This window comes from Schistocerca americana, chromosome 8 (genome assembly GCF_021461395.2).
Source record: "Schistocerca americana isolate TAMUIC-IGC-003095 chromosome 8, iqSchAmer2.1, whole genome shotgun sequence".
Taxonomy (NCBI): Eukaryota; Metazoa; Arthropoda; class Insecta; order Orthoptera; family Acrididae; genus Schistocerca; species Schistocerca americana.
The window spans coordinates 295,181,152-295,188,153 of record NC_060126.1 but is presented as its reverse complement, the minus strand read 5'-3'; positions in this window follow the sequence as shown (position 1 = coordinate 295,188,153).

The window sequence follows — 7,002 nt, the reverse complement described above, 5'->3', positions numbered from 1 at the left end:
TCGCATCGAACACGTATGGCTTGCGATGTGGAGAGGAACTGCAGCACGTCCACATGCGCCAATGACTGTGCAGTAGTTGTCGACCGCTCTGATGGAGGAATGGAACGCACGACCACAAGAACACTTTGCCACTTCTCTTGCCAACATGGGAGCACGTTCAAGAATTCGCATTGTAACCCTTAGTAGTCCGATACTCTGTTCAGAACCGTGTTCCGCCCTTTTTAATGGCCAGGGAGCCATCACAAAGCGCCGTGAGTTCAATGTTATTGTCTTTTAACAAAACTGTCATTTCCGTTCATCACATTGCGTATGTACTACACTGTAGCACTACTTTCTATGTGTGGTAGAAGTTACATCGAGTGACACACCATGCGAAATTTACTTTCGTCTCCAAGGATTGTTCAGCAATGTAGTAAAACTTGTCGCAAAGGAGTACGTCCCTCACTAATTCATTCGATTCATGTGGCACAAGCATGAATATCAGTAGGAAGACAAGTGATGGCTTATTCTTAATATTGTATACAAATCGATAGCTAATGTATCCCATGACCGTTCCACAGCCCTAAAAGTTTTCTTTCTTGAAGAGAACTACAGAACACGATGCTGACTGACTGACTCACTGAATAAATGAACGAGTTGATTCCTAAGACCCTAAGGTGAGCGGCGCTGTCTTGTGCCGGGCGCAGCCTGGACCGTGCAGCCCGCTGCGGCCACACCGCCACCCACCCTCCCGCGTCACCGCCTTGGCCGGCTCGGAGTGTGCCACGGTTTAGCGCATCTGGGCCGGCCGTCGCCTGAGATGAAATTCCGCGATCATCTTTTATGTAGGTCCGGCTGCCAGGCTATTCCGCAACCCCGCCACCACGTCCCAGCCAAACGGCCGCCCGTCACCCGCATCAAGACGACCGCTCGCGAGGCGGTTCCTCCAACTACAGAGCGGAATTTAGCCTTCAGGAGAAACGCTGCAGCACAGTCTGTTTGAGATTTTCCGCTGTGTTTCTCCTGCTTGCAGCGAGGCACCTCAGTACCCACCACGTGCGATATACTGGCGATGGCGACGAAAATCACACACGAGTTTTTGGTTTTGCTTTTTTAAGATCCGGCCTAGGCTCGTCGCTATAAGTCGTATTTATTAGACAATTTCTATCTTGTAGCATAGTTTTCAGGTCTATAAAAAGGGTAGAAAATCGGACGCACGTAATTACCGGCCAATTTCACTGACATCGATTTCTTGTAGAACCGTGGGACATATTTTGTGTTCATAACGACCTTTCTAGACTCTGAGAAGCTCATCTGCAGAAACCAGCACGGTTTTAGGAAACTGCGGTCATGTGAGACACAGCTGACCCCCTTTGTGCATGATATACAACAGGCTCTAGATACCGGCTCCCAGGTTGGTGCCATATTCTTCGACTTTCGAAAGGAGTTCGGCTCAGTTCCGCACTGTCGCTTTCTCCAAAAAGTGCGTGTTTACGATCTATTCTATGACATATGCCGTTGACTAGAAAGCTTTCCAACAGACGGAGAGCAGTATGTCGTCCTGAATGGGGAGACTTCAACAGAAACAAGAGTAACATCAGGTATGCCCCAGGGCAGTGTAATAGGTCCGCTGCTTTTTACGATTTGCATAAACGATCTGGTTGATGGTATTGTCAGCGGCATTTGACTTTTTGCCGATGATGCTGTAGTCTACAGGAAAGTAGTAACGCAGGGAAGTTGTGAACAAATCAATGAGGATTTGCATAAAATAAATCTGCGGTGTAATAACTGGTAGTGTAACCTACTGCGTATAACAAAGCGAAAATCCCCATTGATGTACGAGTATAAAATAAATGCCCAGTCATTGGAAGCGGTAACATCCGTCAAGTATCTGGGTGTGACTATTGGAAATGATCTCAAATGGAACGATCAGAATACACAAGTAGCGGGTAAGGCGAACTCTATATTGCGGTTTATTGGTAGAATACTGAAGCAATGCAGTCCTTCAACAAAGGAAATTGCTTACCATACTTTAGTTTGTCCAGTCTTAATGTTTGTCTGCATGAGACCCTTACCAGTTGGGTCTGATTAAAGATATTGAGAAGGTCCAGAGAAGAGCGGCAAGATTCGTGATTTGTAAATGAGAAGCACCCAGAAGATAAGGGGCAAACGAAATGAAACTTCGTGAGTCGAGAAGGTAAGTGATGATATTTCAGTGACTGCAATGTCGAAAAAGAATTTGGCGATATGAAACCACTTATCAGTATGACGTTGCAACCCATCTGGCGTGTATGCTTGTATTGATCCGATTGGTAAGGATGTCACGTGACAGTTATACTCTCCCCCGAGGCAGACTGGCGCACAACTGCTGTATTTTGCTCTCGATACCATAGATATTGCCATTATGATAGAAATGACGTTCTAGCTGGTCCCAGAAATTTGCTATTGATGGCATGTATGGGGATCTTGCTGGCCACCGGAGTACCTTAACGTGCAATGCGTGGACCAGAATTACCTTGTTGAAACATGTCACTACGGTAGTGTTGCATAGGGGATGTCAAGACGCAGGATGTCCGAGACTGCGGCTGTTCCACTAGGATTCCCTCAGTTACTGCCAAACTCGGTCTGAAGTCATACCCGATGGTTCCGCACATCTCGACGCCAGGAGCAGCACCGCCGTATTATCTCCAAAACATTGGAAAAATGGGATCGCTCGTCAGGTTGGAACCGCGCTCGCCGACGACGCTCATGCAGGGTAAAGCAGAATCGAGAACAGCTTTCCATCGCAGAAAACAATGCGCCACCAGTCATCAACAATTCACGCTTTTCGGTCACGACACCGCTCTAAACGCAGCATTGTGTGTTGCGGTATTAACGGCAGCCTACACATGGAACGCTAATTCCCTAGCACACGCTCACATGTGTTCACATGCAGACCAACAGCGGACCTCTCTCACTTCTGAATGTCTCTGGATATTAAAAACCTGGATATTATACGATTCGACCATCCGGCCCAATGGAGACCTACAATGAGACGCCTTTCAGTCTCTGTCACGTCCTGATAACGCTGTATCACACGAGAACGTGAAATTTCCATGTCCTTTACGGTGATCACTTAACGCTGTTGAAGCCCTTTATAAATCCTGAAAATAACACTGAACACCAGCAATAGTAATGAACTTGGGCGAGCGTTCTACCTGTCACAGAGAATTGCAGCTCTAATAATTCTCGTAAACGCCGGCGGTGTAGAATGTACGAAGCTGCATTGATATCCGACTACGTCTTATTCTATTTCACTTCTTCGTTGAGGTACTTTATTTCATACAGAATAACTAGCGTCAAGGAGTGAATTAGGTCTTTGACAGGCGTGTGTCCAATATGGGGAATTTTCATAATGGCAGTTACCTTACCCCTCTCTAAAACATTTAACAAAACATGTCAATTTCCGAATTTATTACCTTCTTCTCGAGAAGAAAGTAGAATCCAAACGAGATTCCCATAAGTGGCTAGCATTCTAGAAAATAACAAACTATGTCTAACAGAGGATATTTCCGCTTGCTTCCCTGATATACAGTCCACGTGGATGCGCTTATGACGTGGCCGGATGCCGAAAACATTTCATCAAGAAAAAGGCGCTCATTTACTGGCAATAACAGCTTCGACAAGGTTCCTGAGTCTATACGGCGTGCAAGTGGCAAAACCATAAAGGAACGGAATCGAACCTCTTTAGATATGATACTTCTAGAGGATGGTGAAAATTAGCTGTTCTTGCAATAAAAGATAAAGTTATGAAGCTTCCTGGCAGATTAAAACTGTGTGGCGGACCGAGCCTCGAACTCGGGACCTTTGCCTTTAGCGGTCAAGTGCTTTACAGATTGGAAACATAACCCAGGCTGTGGCAAAGCCATGCCCCCGCTATATCCTTTCATCTAGGAGTACTATTTCTGCAAGTTTCGAAGAAGATTTCTGTGAAGTTTGGAAGTTAGGAGGCGAGGTACGGCGGAATTATAACTGTGAGGACGAGCCGTGAGTCATGTTTTGGTAGCTCAGTCAATAGTCAGCCTTCAGTGGCGCAGCGGTTCGGACGGTGTTTACGTCCCTACCGCACGTGTACACGAGAGGTGGTTACGTGAAGTGTGTAGCGGTGTGTCGCGGTTATATATAGAACGAATCATCGCTTTGTCGCTCCACAAACCAACACTGAAATTTAGTTTTGTTAACGAATATGCTCGAGGGAAGGCTTACGAGATAGAACGTTATTTACGGGACGAGATAAAAATCTAACCTGACGTTCTAGTTGGAATACACTTATCAATAGTCAGCACCGTGATCTACGTCAAGTTCATCAAAGAAGCGGCATGTGACGAACTACTACTCCGGCGCCGAAAGGACTTCGTTTCTGTCATTCCGAAGGGAGTGTTGGAGCGGTTACATTTGAACACGCCAGCATGGGACCACGAACGATCCGCGTCTTTGAGCTTCCATTCGAAGTGCCAGAAGAAGAATTGGTGACAGACGTCCTGTGTCCATACAGAATCGTCCTATCCCATGTGACTGAAAAATTGGGCTAATTTAAAAACCTATCCTGTCCTCAATGGCGTCAGACAAATACGGATCTAACTCCGAAAACATGTTGCGTCAACTTGTACATCGCTGGTTGTAGGGCGATTGTCTACGACGGAAACCAAGGACGTTTCTGGGTGTGGGAAGGAGGGACACGAACGTTCTGAGTGTACTCAACGAAGGTTGTTACAGCTGCCACGGATGATCCACAACCACACCGCATCCAACTACGCTCCCCATGACCTATGTCTCCACATTACGCGATGATGTAGGTCGCGCGACAGAAAGGTACTGGAACGTTCAGACAGAGGCAGCTCGTGGCGAGCCAAAGAAGGACGACGTTGCGCTGCACAGCCTGCAGCAGTCACAGGGCGCCCCCTCTTCGGTGCTGCTTGAGGCTCCTTCAGATAAGGCACTTGCAGACGTTGATAATTCGACGGCGCACGATTCCGACGTCCACCACGAGCATCCATGCTGACCTCTGATTCCGAGGCTCGGCAACGAAAACAGCTATCACCAAAACGTCGGAAGAAGTGGCGCCTCAAGGTGGGGAACGACCAACCACATCCAGCAGGCAATGCTGAGGCCTTATGGGGTAAGAGCAGACGACCATGGATACAGAACGACTGCCTAGCGTGGATGCAAGGGTGGCCAGCGGTACGGCGCCACGACCTTCCGATGACGATGTTCCAGAAACAGCGGAAGAGTTCGAACGACTGCAACAGGCTACTGAGGAGGCTAGGGAGCCTACAACGCACGACAACGGTGGGGCGCTAGGGGACTGATCGGAAGACCCACCCCCGTGGGGAACAGATGATGCTGGAAGAACGTTTCCCACACACTCTCCAGGTGTAAGACCGGAAGAGTGCACGGAATAACGACAGACCATATGAGGGGACGGCGGGGGACGTTGGAAAGAAAGCAGATTGTGTACGGAAGAATTAGATACCGTAAGGTGTCTATCCACGTTGACAGCCGTGCAACAAGCTTATCGGATAGGGTATGTTAATATAAGTAGCATTGGAAAGCCGGTAAAAATCAAGATGCTCAGTGACTTCATAAAGGCTGCAGATTTAGAAATAGCGCTGTTACGGGAAGTCCGGGTGCTTCCCCCCTCGGACTTTTACGGTTATAGTATTTGCTGTTCCCCGTGTTCATTTTTTACGAGCCTCTCTGCGAGCCGTTTGGATCGGATCTACGTTTCAAGGACGTCGACGGTGGACGCGGAAATCTGGACGACCGCGTTTACAGACCATGAGGCATATATTTGTACAGGTTTGGAGACGGAGTGGTAATTGGAAGATGAACGTCTCCCACCTACGTGATGCAGAATGCCGACGCATGGTGCAGTACGCGTGGCATGGCTCCCACCGTCGACGAAATTCTTACGGTTCTGTCCTACAGTGGTGGATCGAGTACGCGAAGCTAACTTTACGAAGGACGTTGATAGGTTATGGGAAGGAGGTTTCTCGATGGCAGCGTACGGCCACTGACTTTTACTTTACGGCTCTCCGGGAACTGTTCGCTCAACCACCTACACCAGCACGCCAGACGGCCGTCTATCGAGTTAAGACGAAGCTGGTACAACTTTCTACGCTAAGGATGGCGGGTACGATGATAAACGTGAGGTCGCAGGATTGCCTGGCGAACGAAGTTCCCTCGATGCATTATGTGATAAAGGAAAGAAGAAGAAGACGAAGGATGTTAATTCATAGATAGATCTCGGCGGTGGCTGTTGTTTTTTTAACACAAAGGGGCATAGCACAGGCGTTCACCGATCATTTTATCAGATTCCATGCGAGCGACGGGGAGGGCCAGAGAGATCTGGGGAACGTCCTAGAATAGATCCCAGACGCGACGCGTGTGAACGGGGAAGCGGATGTGTTACCTGAAATTAAGTGTGAGGAGCTGGAGGAAGCGATTACACGAGGTGCCTCCAACATGCCCCAGGTCCAGACGGATTACCGTTGGATTTTTACCGTACCTTTGTGACCATCATGACACCGATATGGTCATGCATGTTTAATGAGCTTCTGCAGCAGGAAGTACAGGTTCCCACAACATTCACGGAAGGGGTCACGATCCCGATTACAAAGCCACGTGGCGGCAGACGACCTTGTGATTATATCCACACAGCCTTGGGAGACTACCGTGAAGTCGTCACCCTCGCTGCTGCGTGCCTCCTTCGGTGAGGCACTGGTTGCTGCAGATTTCGATCATGCTTTTGATCGCGTGGATCATGTGTACCTCGCGGCGGTGATGAATAGGATGAGTGTCTAGCCATTCTTGACCACTGCAGTGATGCGGCTGCTGCTCGCCAGATCATCGGAGGGAGAACAATTTTTAAGACTTAGAAGCGTGCCTCGCAGGCCTTCGCACCGTCTTACGGGATCTCAATGCGGCGTCTATCATTCAAATGTTGAGCATACGTGTATGACATTGTGTTCCTTGTCCAGAATG